The following is a 25,429-nucleotide window of genomic DNA, read 5'->3' on the forward strand; positions in this document are numbered from 1 at the left end:
AGGAGAAGTGAAATTTGCTTGTCAAAGGGGAAAAGGTGGAGTGCAGTAAAGTGATGCTAATACCACCTAATAAAAAGGAAGAAGCTATAAAGGTATATGAGTCATTACTGTATGCAAATGAAGTATGCAGTAAAAGGAAGTCACTATAAAGGTAATTTAATACTATGAAAGTAGCTAATACCATGAAAGGCGATTATGAAATTGAGTGCTATGCAAAATGAAATTAGGTACAATATGTGAGAGGCAGCTATGAGGAGAAAAAGAGGTAGTGCACTATGCTATGAGGAGAGTGCTATGAGAAATAATACGTGAGGCTGGCTAATGCGTGAGGAGGAGCCCTATGAAAGGAGTGGAGTACTGTGCAGTGGTGGATGCTGTGCTGAGGGAGGCTGTGAGGAGGTGCTGTAGAGGTGGGTCACTAATGCAAATAAAGGAAATCGCTAAAGATGGAGTGCTAATACTATGAGTGAGTGCACAAAAAAAGTGAAAGGCTATGCAAATGAGACACTAATACGTCGCGGGAGAAATAAGAAACATGAAAGGTAATACGTAAAGGAGAACAAAAGAGGAGCGCTGGAAACTGGCAAAGGAGAAAGAGTACGTAAATACTAAGGAAAGGGGAAAGTGCTTCCAATACCATACAAAGGAAGAAGCTAGCTAAAGGAACTGTAGGGAGGTGCTGTGCTGGGAGGGAGGAGTGCTGTGCAGATGGGGCCTTGGGAAAGCTGTGACCTGAGGAGGCTGTTGCCCGTCTGATCAAAGTCACTTAAGAGTGGTAGGAGGCGCCCGTCTGGTCAGGGAGACCAGGCTGTAAAGGGAGGAGCGTGAGATAGGAATCATCCAGGCCGGTGAGGGCGCCCGTCACCAGTGAAGGGGGAAATCATATGAGGAATCCCTTGATGCTGTGGGCGGTCACGTCCGCAGGGGTAGTCACTTATGCGATGGGAGGCCGGGTCTGGCGAGGGAGATGCTGTGAGGAGATGCTGAGCTGTGAGGGTGGCTGTAGTAGGTAGGGGAGGGGCTGAGGCTCTGTGGGTTTTAACATTCTTGTGTTTCCTGTTTTTCTTCTTTTTCATCTGCTCATTGTCTTCCTCCATCTTCGAAGACTCTGCTTTTGTAAAGATAGTCAAATGTCATGTCGGCATCCAGAGAAAAGTTACTTTCCCGAGTTCGTAGAAAAACAGTGACAGAAACAGAATTAGCCCGGGGTCATCTCCCTCGTGGGTCTCGCCTTTCCTGCCACATCACCCTTCTCAGTTTGCCCACGTCACAGAATGGTTCAGATAGTTGAGCAATTACACTTTTGCCTCTCCAAGGGTGCCCAGCTGGAATTACTGGATAGTTCTGATGTTTTCCTAGTGAGAAACTGAGTCAGTCACCAAGGAATTTCCCCACAGCATCATAATTAATGAGTTAAAATCGGCTCAGCCTTGTGTGCTGAAAAGTTCCTAGCAGCACAGTAAAGCTGAAGATAGTGACTTACTGTTCTCTGTGTGTTTCACTCCATGGACAAGACACCAAAATGGGTAAGTTTATCAAGTGTGGGAGGAATGGTCCAATTCACTTGCATTCAGTTTTCCAAGATGAGAATATCTTACTGTTTACATATCTACTGTTTTAACTTTTTATTGCCTTCTCTCTTCGATTCGAATGGTTTCCTGTGAGAGAGTTGGTTAGTAAACTATCTCAGCAAAGCAAATATCGTAAACTTACAGAAACTACATTCTGAGGCGTTAGGAGTTTAAACAGGAGAATCACTATGGCCCGGGTTTTGGGATGATTAATTCACCTCCAGAATGAACAACTTGTTCCCAGGTACAGATATTCTAATGGCGGTCAATGGCTCTTAGGCATATGTTTTCAGAAGTGTAGGTACCCAGTGCTTTCCTCCGTCCCACATGGTCTTCCTTCTCGCAGGACTGAGAAAGAAACGTGAGTCTCCAGTACAAGAAAAATGTGGGGGGAGCTTCAGGGGCAGTCTCACAACCACCTGGTGAACAGACTCCATGGAGGAGGAAGGCGGAGCTGAAAAAACAGACGGGGTCCCGGGGTCTTGTCCCATTTTGAATACTTTTCTTATTCATTTTCCTGAGTGACAGAAATATTTAAATATGGAGGGAAGTCAGTTTCCAGTTCCACTTTACATTTTACCCAAACTGTTTTCAGTGAGTTACATGCGGGAGTGCTACTCAGTCCCTCACTAGGAAAACATCAAAACTATCCAGTACATGTGGGAGTGCTGCTGGAACGTGAGGATATGAACCCTTGCCCCAAACAGCTAAAACATAGAAGGTGAGAGCATAGAATACACTTGGGGTGCAGGAGCGAAAGCAAAGTGTCAGGCGTGCAGTCAGAAGTCCTCATGAAGAGGTGAAGAGAGGTGCGGCATGAAGTTGTCATGGCCCAGCGTTCGGGATGATCCCATGAGGAGGGACCTCACGGCAGAGGACTCTGTGTCCATGGAGGTTCCTGGACACTATCTGTGACATGTTGGGCTGGGTCCTTTGCAGAACCCCTGGGCAGTGTGTGGAGCAGACACTGTAGCTTCCCTTCCCAAGAGTACAGATTTGTAGGTTTGGCGTGAGGCCCAGAATTTCGTGTGTGAGTGTAGGTGCCTGTTTAAGCTTTTAGTTCTGACAATTGTAGATTCATGGCTGTTCTAGGACATAGTGCAGAAAGAGCTCATGTACTTGTACCCAGTGTCCCTCAGTAGTTACACCTCAAAAAGCCAGAGCACGCCTCACAGACAGACATGCATTGACAATCCCCCAGCTTGCTCACATTTCCCCAGTTTTAATTGCACTTGCGTTTGTTTAGCCCATGTAATTTTATCCGAGGTGTAGGTTGTGTGCCCACCTGCACTGTCAGGACACAGATCACCCATCCCACAGGGCCCCTTGATGACCATGCAGCCACCTTCCACCTCCATTCCCCATAACTTTAATATCTGGTGGCCGCTGGTCTGTTCTCCATTTCTATAATTTTGATATTTCATAAATATATACATACAATCATGCAGTATGTATTTGGAATCATGTCTTTTCACTCAGCATAATTCTTCGCACGCTCATCTAGGTGTTGCATTCATTCATATTTTGTTCCTTTTCATTGCTGAGTAGTATCCCACAATAAACCACATTGCAATTTGTCTAAGCATTAACCTGTGAAAGAACATCTGGGAAGATTCCAGTTTGGGACTCATATGAACGCAGCTGCTATAAACATCACTACAAATTTTCTGTGTGTGAACATAAATTTCCATGCCCTCTGGAGTAAATGCTCAAGAGTTTAATTGGTGGTTTGCATGGTAATCATGTTTAGTTTAATAAGAAACATCCATCCAGAGTGGCTGCACTGTTCCACCTCTCAGACAAGGCATGAGGGACCCACCCGGCCTCTTCTCAGCCTTTAATGTGGCCACTACTTTTCACAACAGCCATTCCATGACGTGTGGACTCATATGGTACCTCATGTGGTTTTCATTTGCATTTCCTGAATGACTAATGTAGTTTAGCATCTTATCATGTGCCTATCCATATATCCATGTATCGTCTTCACTGAAATGTCTTTGTGTCTTTTGCCCATTTCTAATTTGTTTTTGCTGATAAGTTTTGAGAGTTCTTTGTGTAGTCTAGATACTAGTTCTTTGTGAGGCAGGTGAGTTGCAGAAATTTCCTTGCAGTTTGTAACTTGTTGTTCATCCCTTTAAGGCAATCTTTCACAGAATTAAAGCTTTCCATTTTGATGAAATCCATTTCTTCCATTTTTCCTTTTATGGGTGGTGCTTTTGGTATCGAGTCTAAGATATCTTTACCTTGCTCTAGATCCCAAAGATTTTCTCCTGTTTTCTGTTTTGTTTTGTTTTGTTTTTGTTTTTTTCCTGAAGGTTGTATAGTTTACGTCTATGGTCTACTTTTAGTTACTTTTGTATAAGATTTTGTGTAAGACATGGAGATGTGGGATTTACAGTTTACTTTTTTTAAGGCTGTGTTTCCTCCACTGAATTACCTTTGTACCTTTGCTGGGTTCTCTGTTCTGCTCTATGGACCCATGCATCCGTCCATCTACCAACATCACACGATCAATTATTTGTAGCTGTAGAGTAAACCTCAATATTCAGTAGAGTGATTCCGTCCACTTTATTCTCTTTTCTCATAAAGTTGGCATTTCAGGTATTCCAGGACTTAAACATTTATATACATATTTTAGAATAAGCTTGTCTATGTCTACGAAATGTTTGCTGATATTTTGTTAAGAATTGCACCAAACTATAGGTCAATTTTGGAATAATTGACATTTCTTCTATTTCAGTCTTCCAAACTGTGAATATAGCATGTCTGTCTATTGATTTAGGTCTTCTTTGATTTTTTTGGTCAGCATTTTGTAATTTTCATCATACATATCCTAACAGTGTTTTTTGTTTGTTTGTTTGTTTTCATTTTGTTTTTGTTTTTGTTTTTAATTATACTTTAAGTTCTAGGGTACATGTGCACAGCGTGCAGGTTTGTTACATGTGCCATGTTGGTGTGCTGCACCCATTAACTCGTCATTTACATTAGGTATATCTCCTAATGCTGTCCCTCCCCCCTCCCCCCCACAATAGGACCTGGTGTGTGATGATCGCCTTCCTGTGTCCAAGTGATCTCATTGTTCAATTCCCACCTATGAGTGAGAACATGTGGTGTTTGGTTTTCTGTTCTTGCAATAGTTTGCTGAGAATGATGGTTTCCAGCTGCATCCATGTCCCTACAAAGGACACGAACTCATCCTTTTTTATGGCTGCATAGTATTCCATGGTGCATATGTGCCACATTTTCTTAATCCAGTCTGTCACTGATGGATATTTGGGTTGATTCCAAGTCTTTGCTATTGTGAATAGTGCCGCAATAAACATACGTGTGCATGTGTCTTTATAGCAGCATGACTTATAATCCTTTGGGTATATCCCCAGTAATGGGATGGCTGGGTCAAATGGTATTTCTAGTTCTAGATCCTTGAGGAATCGCCACACTGTTTTCCACAATGGTTGAACTAGTTTACAGTCCCACCAACAGTGTAAAACTGTTCCTATTTCTCCACATCCTCTCCAGCACCTGTTGTTTCCTGATTTTTTAATGATCGCCATTCTAACTGGTGTGAGATGGTATCTCATTGTGGTTTTGATTTGCATTTCTCTGATGGTGAGTGATGATGAGCATTTTTTCATGTGTCTGTTGGCTGTATGAATGTCTTCTTTTGAGAAGTGTCTGTTCATATCCTTTGCCCACTTTTTGATGGGGTTGGTTGTTTTTTTCTTGTAAATTTGTTTGAGTTCTTTGTAGGTTCTGGATATTAGCCCTTTGTCAGATGAGTAGATTGCAAAAATTTTCTCCCATTCTGTAGGTTGCCTGTTCACTCTGATGGTAGTTTCTTTTGCTGTGCAGAAGCTCTTTAGTTTAATTAGATCCCATTTGTCAATTTTGGTTTTTGTTGCCATTGCTTTTGGTGTTTTAGACATGAAGTCCTTGCCCATGCCTATGTCCTGAATGGTATTACCTAGGTTTTCTTCTAGGATTTTTATGGTTTTAGGTCTAACATTTAAGTCTCTAATCCATCTTGAATTAATTTTCGTATAAGGAGTAAGGAAAGGATCCAGTTGCAGCTTTCTGCTTATGGCTAGCCAATTTTCCCAGCACCATTTATTAAATAGGGAATCCTTTCCCCATTTCTTGTTTTTGTCAGGTTTATGAAAGATCAGATGGCTGTAGATGTGTGGTATTATTTCTGAGGACTCTGTTCTGTTCCATTGGTCTATATCTCTGTTTTGGTACCAGTACCATACTGTTTTGGTTACTGCAGCCTTGTGGTATAGTTTGAAGTCAGGTAGTGTGATGCCTCCAGCTTTGTTCTTTTGGCTTAGGATTGTCTTGGCAATGCGGGGTCTTTTTTGGTTCCATATGAACTTTAAAGCAGTTTTTTCCAATTCTGTGAAGAAAGTCATTGGTAGTTTAATGGGGATGGCATTGAATCTATAAATTACCTTGGGCAGTATGGCCATTTTCACAATATTGATTCTTCCTATCCATGAGCATGGTATGTTCTTCCATTTGTTTATGTCCTCTTTTATTTCACTGAGCAGTGTTTTGTAGTTCTCCTTGAACAGGTCCTTTACATCCCTTGTAAGTTGGATTCCTAGGTATTTTATTCTCTTTGAAGCTATTGTGAATGGGAGTTCATTCATGATTTGGCTCTCTGTTTGTCTGTTACTGGTGTATAAGAATGCTTGTGATTTTTGCACATTGATTTTGTATCCTGAGACTTTGCTGAAGTTGCTTATCAGCTTAAGGAGATTTTGGGCTGAGACAATGGGGTTTTCTAAATACACAAGCATATCATCTGCAAACAGGGACAATTTGACTTCTTCTTTTCCTAACTGAATACCCTTGATTTCTTTCTCTTGCCTGATTGCTCTAGCCAGAACTTCCAACACTATGTTGAATAGGAGTGGTGAGAGAGGGCATCCCTGTCTTGTGCCCGTTTTCAAAGGGAATGCTTCCAGTTTTTGCCCATTGAGTTTGATATTGGCTGTGGGTTTGTCATAAATAGCTCTTATTATTTTGAGATATGTTCCATCAATACCGAATTTATGGAGAGTTTTTTAGCATGAAGGGCTGTTGAATTTTGTCAAAGGCCTTTTCTGCATCTATTGAGATAATCATGTGGTTTTTGTATTTGGTTCTGTTTATGCTGGATTACGTTTATTGATTTGCATATGTTGAACCAGCCTTGCATCCCAGGGATGAAGCCCACTTGATCATGGTGGATAAGCTTTTTGATGTGCTGCTGGATTCGGTTTGCCGGTATTTTATTGAGGATTTTTGCATCGATGTCCATCAGGGATATTGGTCTAAAATTCTCTTTTTTTGTTGTATCTCTGTCAGGCTTTGGTATCAGGATGATGTTGGCCTTGTAAAATGAGTTAGGGAGGATTTCCTCTTTTTCTATTGATTGGAATAGTTTCAGAAGGAATGGTACCAACTCCTTGTACCTCTGGTAGAATTCGGCTATGAATTCGTCTGGTCCTGGACTTTTTTTGGTTGGTAGGCTATTAATTATTGCCTCAATTTCAGAGCCTGCTGTTGGTCTATTCAGGGATTCAACTTCTTCCTGGTTTAGTCTTGGGAGAGTGTAAGTGTCCAGGAAATTATCCATTTCTTCTAGGTTTTCTAGTTTATTTGCGTAGAGGTGTTTATAGTATTCTCTGATGGTAGTTTGTATTTCTGTGGGGTCGGTGGTGATATCCCCTTTATCATTTTTTATTGCGTCTATTTGATTCTTCTCTCTTTTCTTCTTTATTAGTCTTGCTAGTGGTCTATCAATTTTGTTGATCTTTTCAAAAAACCAGCTCCTGGATTCATTGATTTTTTGGAGGGTTTTTTGTGTCTCTATCTCCTTCAGTTCTGCTCTGACCTTAGTTATTTCTTGCCTTCTGCTAGTTTTTGAATGTGTTTGCTCTTGCTTCTCTAGTTCTTTTAATTGTGATGCTAGGGTGTCAATAACAGTGTTTTTTTTCACAATTTCAAAGTATCCCATAGAATCTGTGAAGTACGATGAAGATGATGAATACAATATTAACTAAAATTTAGATAGCCTTCCTCAGATTCAGATGTAGTTCTAAATGTATTACTGTGTTAATTTATTTCACAAAACAAAAAGGGCTTTCCTCCTTTATTAACTTTCAATACTTTTGAAATTCTGATATACTTTTTAAAAACTTTCCACTAGCCGACCAAAGAAGGGTATTGTTTTCCTGATTCTAACAACACCGTTGTAGTAAGTGCAGCAGAGTAGTGTCAGCTTTCTCCTGGTGCCAAATGTGGTACAGAAAGTTGAATCAAATCTGTTCCGTGTATGGGCTACTGATGCCATCTTATTTATGTACATTATGAAAAAGAGAGCAGTTACACTAACTTGAATTTTGAAACAAATTTAAAATTATACCCTTTAATGTTTTTCTTTAAGTAACTTGGGTAGAAATAATTATAAATGCCATATCTTTTCTTCTTGAATAGAGTGTATCAAGTATAACATTTTTTTCTAGACCTTCCATTCTTCTGGACATAGAAGATATTATTGTATTACAGTGAGTGATGCTGCCAATGGCTCTTATGATCAGTCAATTTTCTATTTTTCCTTCACTTAATGGCTCCAAATGGCCAAATGGCTTAAATTCCCTTGCCTGTTTTGTTAACTTTGTATTCTCCTTCCTCAATATTAGCCTCATAGGTAATACGTCTGTTCTTTTCTCATCATTCTCTAATCTGGTAAATCTCCCTAAACTACCTGGAATAATCGCCACATTGCCTAAACCAAAGACCTCTGTAGTAAGTCATGAAGAAATCTAGCTCAAATACTCAGTTTGGAGAATTAGAATAAGTACAAGGAGAGAGACAGAGAGAAGGTGAGAGCAGCAGTTGAGTTTAAACTAGAGTCCGTCTTGCTCTGAAGCCCGGGCTTTTTCTTCCATCCTATACTGAGTTTTTTGAAAAAGAAAATAGTTCCCAAGACAAGGTTCTTAACAAATGGGGTGAGTCCTTTCTACCAACAGAAAATGCCCATCCAAAATTATTTCCCCGAAAATATCTCTCCCATCACCTCTCACCAAGCTTCAAGGGCTTCATTAAAAAGACAGCGAGGAATGTTGAGTCCTACAGTTTCTCTGCACTGAGTTATTTAGAAATATCACCAGGGACCAATTGGTGTCTCCTGAGTCCAGGGCTGGGTGCTCGGAGGAGGGAGGAGAAGGCAGGATGTAAACAACGCAGAGGGAGCATTTCTGTGTCGTCTGCGGCTCTCATCCCTCACTGAGAACCCAAAGTCCTCCCCAGAGCCTCTCTCCTCCCCTCCTCATTCGTGCTCCCTTCCTCTTTCTTCCCCCTCCCAATCAGCTGTGGGACACACTTGCCCACAGGCAGGAACGGCATCCTTGGAACCTGCCCAGCCTCCTTCCTTCTACATTAGAGTACAGGGCTTACCAACCCATGCCATTTTCAACCTAGACAAAAGCCCTTGTAGCTGGGAAATTCTCCCTGGAACAGAGTGTGATGATTTGTTTAAGAGAAGGAGGATATTAAAATAGTAGCATCAGTAGCATGGTGGCTCACACCTCTAATCCCAGCGCTTTGGGAGGCTGAAGTGAGAGGATTGTTTAAGGCAAGGAATTTGAGACCAGCCTGGACAACGTAATGAGACCCCCATCTCTACAAAAAAAAAATTGAAAATATTACCAGGGTGCAGTGATGAGCACTTTTAGTCCCAGCTACTCAGGAGGCTGAGGCGGGAGGATCACTTGAGCCCAGGAGTTCAAAGGTGCTGTGAGCTAGGATCGTGTCACTGCACTCCAGCCTGGGAGACAGCAAGACCCTGTCTCTAAAAAATAAAAATTAAAAGTTAGTAGCATACTTCTGTATCTGAGGATGGCAGGCGGTGCAGTCATCTTTGCTCTCAATGGGCTGTTTTCAGGCAGGATAGACTGGGATCTTTCGGATGAGGACAACATCATGGGCTTGCTCTCCACAAGGCCACTTGGGCTGCAGTGGAGGAAGACAATTTCCATGAGGCAAGATTTGGACAGTGCTTTTGCAAAGTGGGCAGGAGGAAAGATCTGTATGCCACCATCATATGGGGAGAACTATAAAGAGCCAATGGGATGGATTTGGGTTCCAAATTATTTATATTGGTTTTTAACTACAGAGTCATATGGTACCTCAGTATGACAGATGGAAGTCAGAGTGAAACCTGTTGTTTAGGTTGTAGGAACTTTGCATTCTAATGTCGTCAGAACATTTCACAGTAAAATATATTCCCATTGAACAATGAATCCCAATGACCCTGTGCTGCCACAGGCTCTGATTCTGGGCCAGTTCAGTTCTGTTTACAATTATGATATGGCACTGCACATCCACAATGCCCCACCTCCAAAATGTTTTATTACAGTGCTTAAAAAACAGGAAAGAGGCATTTTATCATTTGCCTGCCAGCCCATTGTATTCTAATATTTTTTTTCTTAAGGAATTGTTTTATCATCTGTCTCTTATTTTGTAGCTCACTACATCATCTCTCATTATAGAAAAATAGGACCCAACAGACTGACAGCAAATCTCATCACCGCTGTTCTCTGGCAGAAGGACAGCTATAAAATCAACACCAAAGCTACCAAATAATGCTTTCTGGAAAAATTCTCACTTTGCAGATAGTTGTTACATTATGTGTATTATGACTAAGAACTATCTGATACACAATGGTACAATGATTTTTCTTAGCCTGAGAGGGGGTACTTTGCCTTCACCAAAGAGATACCCTAAGACATGAAATTGAGGTCTTCCCTGAGCTCAGATACTGGCCTCCTCAGTAAGCCCAACTCCCCTAAAATCAAAGTGACACCTACATGGTTTGATTTGAGAGATGCTAGATACCAGACCCTAAATCTGAATGATCTATTTGGACAAATCATTGCCTTCACCCTTTTAAAATTCAAATACTTTTGGGAGCCTCACTTTGCTGTGTTAAAAACAATGATGTTTATTGAGACTTACTCTGTTCTCCATAGCACGTCATGGGACACCAGAATGGCAAGAAGCATCCTACCAGCCTCATGGGAGGGACTCAATTTCAATGCATGCTTTCCATTTGAATGGGAGTGGTTGGGCGGCTGGAGGCCACTGTGAGTCTGAGGATGGAGACAAGATGTCAAGATGCTGGAATGAGGAACGGGAAGGGAGTAGCAAGAGGTGAGCAAAGGCCAGGTCTACATGAGTATAGCCCCAATGCTGTAGAGGGTGAGGGCAGTGTTACATGCACACACTGCTGGTGGGCTACACCTTGCACAAAACAATTTGGTAATACACACCAATAACTTCAGAAACGTTTATACACATCGGTCCAGTATTCCCACTGCTGGGAATGCATACAAAGGAAATATTTATATTCGTGAGGAAAAGACAATGTGGCGACTCTCTAACTAGCCAGGCATTCAGCTACATCATTACATTTATTCACTGTCTAATTCCCAGGAGAAGTCATGTTCCAGGAAGTAAGTACAACAAGCTAAGGTAGGTACTCGGACAGGGCACAGAATGCCTTGGCATTCAAGACAAAGAGGGAAACATGCATTGCATAGTCCCCAACACTCTGTAGAAGAAAAAATGCCAGTTATCCATTTATCGTGGAATAGACGGTTTTCAAGTTCTAAGAGGAATTTGTGCAATGAGTTCTTATCAACCAAGATGTGATTATAATCATTTTGTTTGAGATCTTGCTAATCCATCATTATCACCTGAATATGTCTTTTATGTTGCTTTTTATTTTGATTAAGATGGAGGGTTTTTGATACAGAAAAAATTTTAATTTCCAGGTAATCTATCTGTCAGCTCTATGACTTATCCTTCTGCATTTATGCTTTGAAAGATCTTCTACACCCACCTCCAGGAAGTTTGGTAAACATTCATGTTTGCTTTTCTGTGCTATTTTTCCATTTTATTCTACCTACCTGTAATACATCTTGAGGTATGATCCATAGGCAAGATCATGCTTGCTTGTGACAGTCGGCCTAGAAACCTTTACAGAACTTACTTCCTCACTATTTTGGGGTGTCCCTGCTCTCATGCTATATGCTGCATCTCTGTGTAAGAAAGTCTGTTCCTGAGACACCAGCCCCATCCTATAGATCTGGCCTTATTCTTCACTCTATTTTCATCGCTGTCACAATGTGGTGTGGGTCAGCATCTGAGCAGGTCACATGTCCCGCTTACTCTGAGCTCCTTGAATCTTTTTTATCATCTCCAGCCAGGATTTTGGATGGACTTACAAGCAAACAACAGAAATTAAGGCCACCGGCCACATTCATAGGCCTTTGGAGCATCGTCCATCTACCCTGGGTCATTTTCTGTTGGAACGGATGCCTGTCTGGAGGTTGGCAGCCCCTTTACCCACCACGGGAATTTGTGGGGTGTGATCTGAGAGCTGCTTTCTCCAGTGGAGAGGTGGGAACTAGATTATTTCGACTGTGGCCAACACAGTAACAAGAGATTCCCACACTCCCTGATATTCCTTCTGACAGGGACAAATTATACTTTGACAACACTTTAGAACTCACAGAAGGCCTTCCCAAACACAGTCTTAAGTGGCCTTTGTATCAATCTTGAGTTGAATAAGCAAGTATTGTTGCCCCCACTTGTGCATGAGGGCAGCAATGCCCAGAGAGATCAGGTGGAATCTGAATCCTGGCACTCAGCAATTGTGTGTGCACTGAGAAATCCACAAAGGCATGGATGAAAAATAAATGAATCCAAGCCACTCCCCACACTAGGAATGCAAATGGTACTGCTTGTTTCTAGTGAATGGTTCGGCTTTCCCACATCCCTCCGGTCCAGCCCATGATCTCCTTCACGGTTCTCAAATTCTGCAGGGAGCTGTCAGTGTTTGAAATTAAAGGGAACTTCTAGTATCTTATGGGCTGTAAGAGTTTGCAAAAATAAACAAATGGTACCAAATCATACCATGATGGGCTTTACCACATTCCTGTCACAGGAATGTGACAGTCACCTGTGACTGCACGCTTCTCTGTGGGTGGATTTTTTTCTCTTTGATTGATTGTGTTACTGTGAAACTAATAATAAATAGTAGAAACTGACATAGATTTTACAGTGTCTAACAAAAGTGTAGTATATTCTTTACCATCTTAAATTGCCCAGCTATGCAGAATGCAGGTTTATAAGTGGCCAACACTTCACACCCAGTCAGAGGAGACAGGGCCTGCTCCTAATGTTAACATTTTTATAGATCAGGGTCCAGCAGTTACCCGGCACTCACACCAGGGATTGAGGGAGAGTCGAGTAAAGGGGCACTGGCAAGGAGTAGGCAGGCCTTAGGGAAGTGATGGGATGGGCATCAAGCCCAAGACGGGAAGGCTGGGGTGCAGAGAGGCAGCCATGTGTCCAGCCACTCTTCCAAGCTGGGCCCCCAGTGGAGGGGCATGGCCGGCCCACAAAGACCAGAGCCACACAGACTGACCCAATCCCCCAGGCCTACCCCGCCTGTGCCCCCTGCTGATGGGCTTTTGGGGGACCCAGGGGCACGGATCCCGCAGTGCTGCCCAAGGAGTGAGAGAGGCAGATGGATGCACCAGCAACATCAGGGAATTGGACTTACCCCAAAAACATTGCCAACTCCTGCAAACCCAGACCAGAAGACAGCGCCTCAGGGATGTCTTCCCAGAAGTGATCTTGTTTATATAAAGACTGTCCCAGAGCCATCAAAACTAAATCGTGTTCACTTAAATGTTTAATAATTTCCCTTCACCAAAAATTTAAAAATTATGTGAAACCCTCAGTGTTCTAGAAAAATCCGTACGATCACTTACGAAGCCAATCGACTGCCTGTCAGGCTCGTGGAGCTTATAGGATGTTTTGTAATTACGCTTGGGATTATGCCTGATTATGTAAGTGATATTCAGTGATTAAGTCTCAGGGAACATTATCTAGTGCAAGGTATAGAAGATATGGCATAACAATTATTTTTAAATTATGTCTTCCTGCCTCCATTCATTTTTTTCTAATATAAGTAAGACTTTAAGCACAAGTGAGGAAACTAAAAAACATAAAAATCGGCTAAAATGAAAAGCGAAGCAGAGCTAGGCTGTCAGCAAAAACATACGGGAAGGGAGGGGTCCACTCCACAGCCTTTCTAAAAATGGAATTATTTTATTTTGCCACGGCAGTGCCCATAAAAATGATTTTTCCTTCCAGCCTGAGCAGTGGCAGCTCAAGAGGAAATGGACCAGATCTTAGACCAGGGGGTTAACTGGGAGAAAATGTCCAGGCTGCGTTTTGCACACAAGCACGCACAGACACACGCACACAAAACTGCAACCTTGTGCCTCCGGAGTGAAGAGCTAAGCACATTACTCATTTGCAGAAAAATGATGGGAAAATCTATCATTTTAGTATTTCCTTCTCAAGGCAAAATTCAATGAAAATCTAGTTAAGTTTTAGCCAAATGGCATTTTAATTAATGCAAAATAAAGACTTTGAAAGCAGCCTTGTCACTTTATAACCAGGCCTGTCAGTGCACATGGGGTGTGGGGAGGGCACAGCAGTAGAGGGCCCTGCTTCTGCAAGATTCTCAGGGCTTTGTGCTGTTTTGTAATCTAGTAACTACTGCTCTGAATACAAAGGATTTACAGGTTGTACCATTTTTTAAACAATCCTATTCCGGGTAGGAGGAAAATCAATGACTCCTAGAACGACTGGGATTATTTTAGATCAAACCAAAAAGGGGACTCTGGAAAATAATGAGGCCAGCACAGGGAATGCACTGTGGCTGACACTGCCATCAGCACCTTGCACGTTGCCACTCACAGGAATCCTGCAGCAACCCCACAAGGCAAGGGCTGCAACAAGGCCACGTTATGAGCAAGGAAGCCGGGTGAGGCGAGCCTGGACTCAGGGAAGCCGCCATCACCACGGCAGAGCAGGACCCAAGCCCAGCAGCCTGGCACCATCCACTCCCTTCCCCACTGTGCGATGCCGCCTGTCACAGGGATGTGGGAGCTGACTCCGAAGGGGAAATGAACTCACTTCAGAAATTAAACGACAAGTGGGAGCATCTCTGCTGCCCCATCAGAGCAACAAGGAAATTAAGAACTGCAAAGTTCACACTCAGTCTTTAAAAAAATTAAACTTTTAACATTAATTGCTCCTGAACATTTGTGAGTGCCCAAAATCCTGACATAAAAGCTTTAATTTCTATGCAAAGCAGATAGGATGATTGAGTTATAATTAAAATGGTAATTATACCCTTAATGCTCCATATTTGACTTTTCAAAAAACTGTTATGCTCCAAGAAAAGCTATTTAAAGATCACAGGAAAATGTTTGAAAATGAATGTATTCAAGACATTTGGAATCTTTTAAAATCCAGTTATTGATTTTTACATGCTTTCAAGTGTAGTCTAAAACATTTTCTTCATTTATTTTGGTCGATGGAAATAATAAAAAATCATTGGAACGTGAAAAGCTTAAATGAAGGCAATATTCTGGAGGCTGATATTTAACGTGGTAAATATTTGAGATGCTGGGGCATAGGGAAGGGGCGCCTTCACCTGCACAGGGGCCCCTCAAAGCCCCTCCCTGGGAGGTCAGGGAAGGACCCATTGTGGGAGCAACCAGGGCGCCTCCCTGCCTGGCTTCCGAGGAGCCCCTCTGAGCTTGAGCCCTACAAATATGACATTTCCTTTGATCCCTCATTGACTGTTTAGAATTAAAAAAGAACACCTAAAGCTATAAATCAAATGTCAGGTGCAGCAGTCTAGTGGAACCATATCAATATTTCATGATGTATGGCTTGCTGGGAGGCTTAGAAACATCAGCCATGCCAAACGCCTCACTGAGGACGCTTTGCGCTCACTCAGCCGTGCTGGGTGCCGCAGCAGCAGTCAATGAAGGTGGAAACCGTGGAAGCCATGTGCGCTGGCTGGGGCTGATGCAGAGGCACAGGAGCCCCTGCAGACCCTCACCCTATCACCTGCAGCGCCTGGTGCCTGGCTCGGCTGTTCCTGAGCTGCTTTCTGATCTCTCCCTGCAAGCCCCCACCACGCTGAGGGGAACAAGAGTCTGCACCAACTCAAATTATCCCTGGCCTCCCCTCCTGACCACTTTCCCAAACTCCCAGAGAGACTCGGTGGGGAGAGGAACTCGGGGCTGCCTGCCCAGGACCCCTTAAATGTACCCCACTTCCTCATGTTGGAACCTCGGGGAGGCTTCTCTCCGTGAGAAGGGTGATGATCAGGAAGGGGTTGAGAGTGAGGCTGACACCCTCTACGTCTTTCTTAGACGAACTTCCCTGTTCCCATTAGGACAATAAAATAAATTCTGGGGAATTTTGCACCAACAGTGAAATATTCAAGGCCAGAGAGGGCCTCCAGTTCACTCTGAACACCACAGTGCTCAGAGCAGCCCAGGCGCAGGCATCTGAGGCCGTGTTCCTCCTGGAGAGCCGCTGAAGCTTTCAGACGTCCAGGGGCACTTTTGTTGCTTCTGTTTGGGTAGCATGTAACAGAGATGCTCTCAGGGGCCCCTCTCCCCTCAGGCGGTTGGCAGATTATCATCACATCTCAGGCACCTCGTACTCAACTCTGCACCTTCACATGCCACATTTGAGACCCTGCTGTGAAACCCTAAGCTCAGATCTGTCACATGGGTCAGAGGCGGCTGGAAGGCCAGGGCGGGTATAGGAAGAGGTCTCCCTGGTGGCCAGGCAGTGGGAAGGATGGAGGGGCACTGGCCGTGGAAGGGACAATGTGGGAAGGAAGAGGTCGACCAAGAAGAGGAGGAGGAAGGACTGGCTGCGGGGACAGATCCTGGAGGACAGGGCCCGTCTGCTGACAGGACCGCCAGCTATAGTCTGTCTGGCTTTGCTTCTCATAAGGGACTTCCTAAGAGGACAGGGCAAGTAGAGCCTAGCTGTGGGCAGGGCTGATGACCTGTGAGGGGAGATGTTGCTGCTGAAAGGGAGCGGGCTGCAGAAAAACCTTCTCAGCTCTGCTGGGGAGCAGGTGTTGATGGCTGGCAGCTCTCCTCTTGGTGTGGTTTTCAAAAGGATTATGATGGTTCTTAGAGCAACGGGAAGACGGAGTTCAAAATAGGAATCCAGAATGTCAGATTCCTAAGTGAGTAGGTCCTAAGGCCAGGGCCGATGTCACTGAGCCTCGGGTCCACAGGGCTCCTGAGATGCGGCACGGGCTGTGTGGCTTCCACGACTGCCTCTCCTTCCTCAAGAGTGGAGGCTGGAGATTGCCCTGCAGAATGTTCCAAGTGACTGGTTTTCAGACATAGCAAGTTTCAGAAATATTACCAGTTAGCAAAAGACATGGTGTGGGTGTTTAGCATTGCCAGCTGGCTGCAGGAGGATGCTGGGAGGCAGGACCCGCAGCCTCAGGCATTTGGGAGTCTCTACAACCTCAGAAGGAAGGTTGATGCAAGCACATTTCTGTGAAACCTTTGCACAATGGAAGTTTGCACTGTGCAGGCAAGGCCCCTTGATTGACTTAGATGGGTGTACAGGTATCTTTTCTGCGGTGTGTGTGGCCACTGTGGTTCTCCCACCCTCCTTCTGACCAGGGCAGGAAGCCATCCTGGCTGAGCAGAGGTAACCCTGTGCCCTGTTTTAGTTGTGTTTCCCCTGTTATCCCAGGAGGCGGTGCCTCACAGTGGTGGGCTCTACTGTGGAAGTGTCAGTGCTTTCTGCGAGCAGGGACTCTTGTCACTTCAATTGGCCCACATTTGAAAGGGACAGTCGCTCGTGAGTGGCAGAGACACGTTTTGGAAGGGGCAGTCCCACTTTCACCGCTTATCTCCCAGTGGCTGGCACTCAGTGAGGCCTCACGAACATTCTGCCATCTGTTGTCTGCTGTGGGGACCCCCTGGCAGGCAGCAGGACACCTCTGGCTGTGGAAGGCCAGAGGAGTGGCATTGGGGGACAGGTGGAAGGGGCATCTTTCAGAAGTTCAGGCCCCAGCTCTGAGTCACTTCAGAGGCACTCAGGGCACATCCCGCTTCGTCCTTCTCCCCAAAGCTGGCTCCCAATGGGCCCTCCCCCACACAGGTAAGACCCTGAGACCCTGGACTCACCTGGGCACACCCACCCCACTCCATAGCTGGTTCCTGGCTCTCAGCAGGCCTTCTGCAGATGCTTGTTGAGGAATGGACGAACAGCCCCAACTGTATCATTGGATGTAAAGGCTGAAGAATTCCAAACGAAGTTCCGGCCTCTGGTCAGGTGAAATGGTGAGAAAACCCCAAGATCGCATCTTCCTACCCCATCTCCTGTTGCTCTCCTGTGTCCACTGCATCCCCCACCATCTATAAAAAGATGGTGAAACACAAAATAGAAGACACAGAAGCTCAGTGCGGCAGTGGCTGTGCCCAGCCTCATGGGCAGAGGGGTCACAGGCACGGGCACCTGGGACGGAGCATTGCATGGCAGCTGTGTGCAGCACGGCAGTGACACCTCCACAGAGGAAAGGCAGGCAGGAAAGGAAGGCCGGGTTTGGACCCTGGTTCCCACCTGCCTGTGCGGGTTGGGCAGGTGCCTCACGTCCCTGCATCTTTTTCCTCCTCTCTGAATGGGAAATGTGGCAGCGCCGACCTCAAAGGGTTACTGTGACAGCCAAAGGGAGATGTGCATGCTTATCACGGCACCTGGAGTGAAATTATAAATGACTGGTAAACTTGGCTTTCTTCACAATCACTCCAGAAATGAGAAATCAGGAGAGATGTCCCAAAGACAGGGGACTTCGCGTGATCTTTGAAATCTGTTCAGTGTTGAAGCCAAAATGGATGAAGTGAAGAGAAACCCACATTCAGGCCACAGCAGAATAACTGGACCTGCTGCATCGGCCTTGGAGCCAGCCTGTGGCCTGCCAGGGGCTCACTCTGACCCGGAGGTGGCCACAGGGTCTCCTGGAAGAAGGTATGACTGTTGCCCTTGCTTCCAGAAAGTACATCCCCCACACCCTGGCAGAAGCTGCATCCCCCACTGTGTCTCTGGTGCACACCGGCCGGCACCCACCCAGGTACAGATGCTCCAAGGAGAAGGAGAAGCAGGAGTCAGCAAAACTGGTCGCCTGCAAATCCAGGACATGGCAAGCCAGAAAGTTATTTTTCTGTTCCATTTCACCTCCAAGCTGAATTATTGATTTTAATACTTTATTTTCACATGAGTTTATTTGAGCGACAGATGCTACTCCGGTAGTGCTTGTGAAGCAGAAATGAGACTCTCGTAATTAAGGATTCCATCCTGAGGCCGCAGGTACCAGGAGGATTAGGCTGCTCACTTGAGTGAGTACAGACTCTCAGGGATTAGGACATAGACTCAATCATTCCTTCCACTTTCCTAAATTACACTTACATTCTCAGGGAGGCTTAAGATCCAGCCCATTGGCTCCAGAAAGAGCTTCATTTAACTATGCTTCCATCATCATAGGGTGGAGACGGTAGCTTGAGTGCCAGCTTGAGGAACAAGCATCCGTAGCAGTGACAGGGGTCCCAGTGAGAGACAGAAGAAGCAAGGTCTTTGCTGGGACCCAGGGCTAACAGAGTCAGGGGGAGGGTTAAGGAGCTTCGCAGGCTCTCTCCTCACTCAGGGTCTACATCTGTGTGGTGAGGTCTCTATGGAGGAGGCAGGGGGACACTCCAGGAACCTTGGCCAGCTCTTTACCTATCTTCTGAGTTCACAGTATCTGAACATGGAAGATGCAGGTGTGCTCGGATATGAACAACAACGTCAGGTGTCATTTTTTTTCATTTCCCAGAAGGACCCACTAAGCATTTATTAGAGATGTTTGGGGAGCATCTGAAGGATCGCACCTGTTACCAAGACAGGAGACCCCAGCCATTCCCTGCTCCTGGAAAGCCTTTTGTTAGGCTTTCCCCCAACCTGCCCAAAAGTCTAAGCAAAACTGACACCAGAAACAAAGTAACGCCATCAGCAGCAGCGCAAGTGCCTGGCGTGGGTACTCAGTCATGTGTGGTAGGGGAAAGGGCTGGCATCAGCATGGAGCTGGTGTACCCGCATCCCCTATGGAAGGAGAAATGAGGTTTGCCTGAGATCACACAACTGTGTAAAGGCAACACTTGGATCTATAGTCAAGTCTCCTGAGTGACCCCCATGAGCATTGGTCTTCATGGCACCATGCTGCCCAGCTCTGGAGCTATTGAGGCTGTCTTACTCTTCATTTGCCTATAGCCAGATCTAGATTGTGGCAGACCAGTGACAACATCATGTGAATAATCGAAATCCACGTTTACTCCAAAACACACATTTTAGCTATTAAGTTGAAATATATGAAATTTTCATTCTTGTAGGTCAAAATATTGTCACTAAGTTCAACCTTTAACCTCGATTTATTTTTAATCCAAGTTACTAAAAATTACTCCTTGTCTTTACAATCCTGTCTCCTCTTTCCCTGCCTCCTCCTTGGGGAAATGAGAGTCGGAGTGAAACGGGACAAGAGATTGAGGCACCAGGGGCCTGGAAAGCCTCCTCCCCTCTCCACTTACCCCCATCCCAACCACAGAGATCCCCTTCAGGGCTGCCATGAGGACCTAGTCCCGACTGAGGCACAGCAGCCTCCGCCATCACCCCATCACTACCCCATGCCTGCAACAGTGCCCAGCACCAAATGGGCCCTCCACAAATGTCTGCTCAGTAAATTAGTAAAATAATCTGTGGTTGAGGAATTTCACTTCTGGGGCCTCCAGGGCTTGGAAAGTGGGTTTAGATGGATTCTTGTTTCTTCTTCCTCTGTTTTTCTTTCATCCAAGGAATGTTATTCAGAGTCAATGAAATTTGTCTCATTGATTCCAACATCTCCATAGGTTAGCAGAAGTGCTGAGCCTCGGTGCAGGCTGCTTCTTCAGGACTGGTGAATATTTTAACATCTGGGAGTGTCTCTCAGTGCCAGGCATGGTGGAAGTCAGAAGTTGTACCTCTGCATAAAGCAAACACCTTCCGACTGCTCACCCAGCGTGACAGCAGCACCTGGCACAGTCCAATGTTTATTAAGTCACTCATCAGATGTTGAATGGGTCCAAAATAGGCCCCATTCAACATCTGATGAGTGACTTAATAAACAAAGCAGCAGGAAATTATAGAGACTTTGGTGAAATCAAGCACTGAGAAGCAGGTGAAATTGGAGAATGAAGGATAGAAGTTAAAGGAAACACAGGAAGACACAGAGAGCATGGAAACAAAGGATGAAGTTAAACTAGAATCTCAAGAATGGAAGAGGCTGAAGACAGAGATTCCAGGTGAAATGATGCGGCCCCAGGTGTGCCCGCAGGTGGCAGTCCACACAGCTGCAAAGACTGGGAACTGAAGGGAACCTCAGGAACGTCCTGAATCAAAACAGGGGCCAGGAGAGCAGCAAATGGGAAGCGGAGAGGTTGCAGTGCTTTGTGAGGGAGATAGGCCACACCCCAGAGCGCACCTCCCTCCTGTCAAAATCCAGGGCTGACTCCTCCAGCACCACCAACCTGGAGACTAGGATCTGAAGACCAGAGCCTAGTGGCTCATCCTGCCTTGCCAGGCTCTGAACCAGGGAGGCTTGTGCTTAGGGGAAATGTTAACATGTAATTCTGCTGAAATTTCTGTTGTTGGAATGATAGTCAACCATCCTGGCACATTTCACAAAACTTTTCAAATATTAAACCTAGGCCAGAAACAAACATCCCAGTGGTAGCCACTGGACCCCCCAGGACCACCCACAGGTCTTGCAGAATCCCCATCCTAGGAGCTGGCCCTGGCCCACTAGACAGGCCTTGTGTATGCCAGGGAGCGCTGCCAGTGCACACCCGGCTGAAGAGGCACTTTCCACGATGACAAGGCCATGGTTGGCATGGAGGATGTTAGTCTGTAGGCACGGGGCGAGATTCAGACCCAAGAGTCAAGATCCGCTGAGAGGCAACCTCGCACTCCCAAGCAATGGCACATTTCTTTCCGGATCAAGTTTGGTGCTCAATACCCAACATGACAAGCAATGTTTATCAGTCACCCTCTGGGTATGGAGTCCTGAACCCCTTAGAGGCAACCTCAGACACGTCCCAAATATCATCCCTTCAAGTGCAAATTCCTACAACCCGACACACAAAAATGTCTACATGGTTTGCTGTCAGAGGCATGGACTTCGGTTAGTCTAAATATCCATCAGTTAAAGAACTGAATGTTATTTAAAAAATTATTGCCTTTTTGGGGACTTTTCCCCCCATAGGAAATCTTAGTCAGGAATCTGATGGAATTTGATGTTGCCAAAACCAACTTTATAAGAAACCGCATCTGTTTATCCTAGAAAACCACTTGTCCAACCCTTTTCCAGTTGAGAAAATAAAGTGCTAGAGAAAAATGTGCATTCCATGCTCTATCCATCCTGTCCTTTCCAAAAAAAAAAAAATAGAAATAGAGGTGGTCTGTGTTAAAGAGCTCCCTGACCTGCTAATCATCCACAAAAATAAATCATATGATGGAAAATTAGCTACCTGGAAATGCAAATTAAAACAATGCTAAGACACCAGTACCAAAACCCAGAACACTGATACCACCAAATGCTGGAGCAACAGGAACTTCAGTCGCTGCTGGTGGGAGTGTGAAATGGTGCAGCCACTGTGAAAGACACCATGGCAGCTTCTTATGAAACTAAACATCCACTGACCATATGGTTCAGCAATCACATTCCTTGGTCTTTACCCAGATGAATTGAAAACTTGTGTCCACACAGAAAAAGGCACATGGATGTTTATAGTAGCTTTTTCATAGTTGCCAAAACATGAAAGCAACCAAAATGCCCTTCAGTAAGCCAGTGGATGCACAAACTCTCATCCATCCAGACAATGGAATATGAGTTAGCACTACAAAGAAGTAAGACAGGGAGGAAACATAAATGTATATTGCTGAGTGAAATAAGCCCATCCGGAAAGGATACATGTTGTATGATTCCATCTACAGGACATTCTGGAAAAGGCAAGACCATGGAGACAGTGGAATGATCAGGGGCTACCAGGGGCTGGAGGAAAGAGGGCTGAGTAGGTGGAGCACAGGGGATTTTAGGGCAGGGAAACTGCTCTGTGTGTACTGCAGTGGGAGATACGTTTCATCCATTTGTCAAACCAGTGCAGTGCACAACACCAGAGGAAGCCCTCCTGTGAACACTGGGCTCCGGGTGGTGGTGATGTATCACTGTGAGGACACCAATTGTGGGGACTATGATAATAGAGAAGCAGGTGCATGTGTGGGGGCAGCAGGTATAGGGAACATCTCTGCAGCTTCTGCCCAGTTTTGCTTTGAACCTAAAACTGCTTTAAAATATAAAGTCTATTTGTTAAAAATTAGCTACCTGACAGGATTATACCAGAGCTGTCAGCACAAAATTCAATGACAGAAAATAAACCACAAGAAATCCATAATGATTTCTCAGGGATGCCTGGTCTTCACTCTAAATTCTAAGCAGTCACCCTAGTATTTAATCAGCCAAATTAATGAACCCTGAGGAGGGAGGGAAGGAGGGAGGGATGGAGGGAGAGAGAGAGACAGAAACAGAGAGAAGAGAGAAGCATTAAGAAAAGAAAGAGTTTTCTGTTTAAGGTTGATTTTCTTAACAGTTTTATATTGGGCATTGATATTCAATATTCTGGTGGGTTTCATTTTCAATAATATATGTAAGCGCTTCCATTTATCATCCATTTAGGTTCCAAAATTCGCCTGTTCAAGCCTATCCCTGTATCAAAGGCTGCTATCACCCTCTGTTGGTGGTAACCAGAGTTGATGACGTTTGCTTGGCCACTTAATTTTTCTCATCTCCATGAACATTCAGCAGTTAAGTCACTTCTGTATTTTATTTTTAATGCAATTAAATAAATAACTATTTTATCTTGTTATCTTTAAAATTAGCACGCACAGAGTCCATAACTGTGTGGACCTGTTAAATCCCTGCACTGTGATGTTATCATCAGTACCATAACTGAAGAGACAAGAAAGCATTTCGTAATTCCTCAGCATTTTACCAGGAGGAGTGGGCTTCTGACCAGTGCTTATGTGCCCTGTATTTGGTTAATCCTTCTCAGAACCAGTGGTTTTTAAGTGAGAGATGACACCGTGATCTGGCAGTAGAGTGGACACCAGGACCTTCAGGGCCAATTCAGCTCCTTGATCACTGATCCCAGAAGCATGTCACAACCCTGACAATCACAGCAGCATCTTACATTGCATATTGCTTTATCTTCTAAACACCTTGGCCTACATTTCCTCTCCTTTGGCATAGTGACCACATCAAGTTGAAAGAACGAGTGGGATTGTAACATCTCATGGATGAGAAAAACAAGCCTCCAAGATCAGGGTAAATGATTGCCCACGGCCAAAGAACACATGGCAGCAGATTCACATCTGTGTGTTTTGATTTCAAATCCAAATACCTTTGCAGTGAATATTTACTGAGCATCTATGAAGCCACGAGGAATTTTAAAATGAGGAAGATAACAATTGCTATGCTCAGGGAGGCACCTAAAGAAGCATTTTGAACAGGTCTTCAGTAAATATTCATTGAACAAATGAACAAATTATACTGTCTCATGAGTAATGTAGGAGAGATATTTTTTAAGTGTTATAGGAGCACACATGGGGGGAATTGATTAGTGGAGGAGGAGGTGTCTGTGTGAGCCCAGCAATATCAGGAGGAGAGGCGTGGGGGTGCCCCAGGCAGAGGCGGTATAGGGGGCACAGAGCTGACCCAGCTTGGCTGTGTGGTGTGGTGTGAGGCTGGGAGCAGCCATCACTGTAGGAGCAGAAAGGGATGTGGAAGAACCATCCCTGGTGTGAGGGCAGCCTTCGATGGGCGTCCAGCTGTAGACGCCATTATACCTGCATGTGAGAAAACTTAAGCCACCAGCAAGGCTAAAAGGGTTTGGAAGTAAGACAGATAAGAAGCAGAGAGACTACGTAAGAGGCAACTATGATAGTTTTTATCTTTAAAAATCCCAAAAGCACCAAAAAAGGGAAGCATCTTTAAACAGCTGGAGGGCAGAGTGGGAAAATCTCATCCTTGTGAGATGAGACAAGCATGGTGGGTGGGGCCAGGACGGGCGGGGGCGGGGGGAACGAGACCTCTCCCTCCAGGGTCCTCCACCCAGCCCCCGTGGTGGGGTAGGTAACTTCAGCATGTGGTCGATGGCCAGGCACAAAGCGGCCGTTAGGACAATGAGCCACATTCAAGTAGCAACTGCATTTTATTCACTTCGAGACACAGAGCAGGGGAGAGGCCAGGGTGTCCGCACCTCCCCCGGGAGCACAGGGGACCAGATTGTGGGACCCGCTCTTGGCCCAGGAGCCCAAACCAAAGGCTGCTGCTGCGTCATGACCCAGGAGGCCAGGAAGCAGGAAGAGGTGAAGCCCAGGGGTGGAAGAGTCCCAGGTCCGATGGACGAAATGTCCTTAGCTCCGCGCCCTACAGAAAACTGCCGCACCAAGCCATGCCCCGGTCTGGGGTGGGAGGGCAGGTCTGTGGGACACAGCCTCATCCTCCTGTGGTCAGGGCTGAGAATCTCACGGAGGCAATCAGCCAGGGCAGAGTTCTTATTTGCATACCGTCCAAACTAGTGGCTAACATACTGGACTGCACACTTAAAATCACCAAAGAAGTCACTGCTTGCGACTTAAAGTGACTCTACAATTTTCTGATGTCTGGAGTCTGCTAGATCTTCACCAGGGGCAGGGGGAGGACACCCCCGTTGACATGTGAGGGGCAGTCCAGGCCTGGGCTGTGGCCACATCCACATCCGTGTCCCCCAGTGACACAGGTGCCTCTCACACTCTGCACACACTGGTTCTGCCCTTCCTGGCTTTTGCAG

General features: G+C 45.2%; 1 protein-coding gene and 1 long non-coding RNA gene across 2 annotated transcripts in view; both read left to right on the forward strand.

Annotated features, from left to right (window-relative positions):
- ADARB2 (adenosine deaminase RNA specific B2 (inactive)) overlaps positions 1 to 25,429 on the forward strand; it is a 672,719-nt gene that overhangs the window by 392,657 nt on the left and 254,633 nt on the right. The window lies entirely within an intron of this gene.
- LOC116269513 lies at positions 1,021 to 21,970 on the forward strand. Its single transcript, XR_004177130.1, has 2 exons — positions 1,021 to 1,526; positions 10,589 to 21,970. It is a non-coding gene; the product is annotated as an uncharacterized LOC116269513 (long non-coding RNA).

This window comes from Papio anubis, chromosome 11 (genome assembly GCF_008728515.1).
Source record: "Papio anubis isolate 15944 chromosome 11, Panubis1.0, whole genome shotgun sequence".
In the NCBI taxonomy this organism is placed as follows: Eukaryota; Metazoa; Chordata; class Mammalia; order Primates; family Cercopithecidae; genus Papio; species Papio anubis.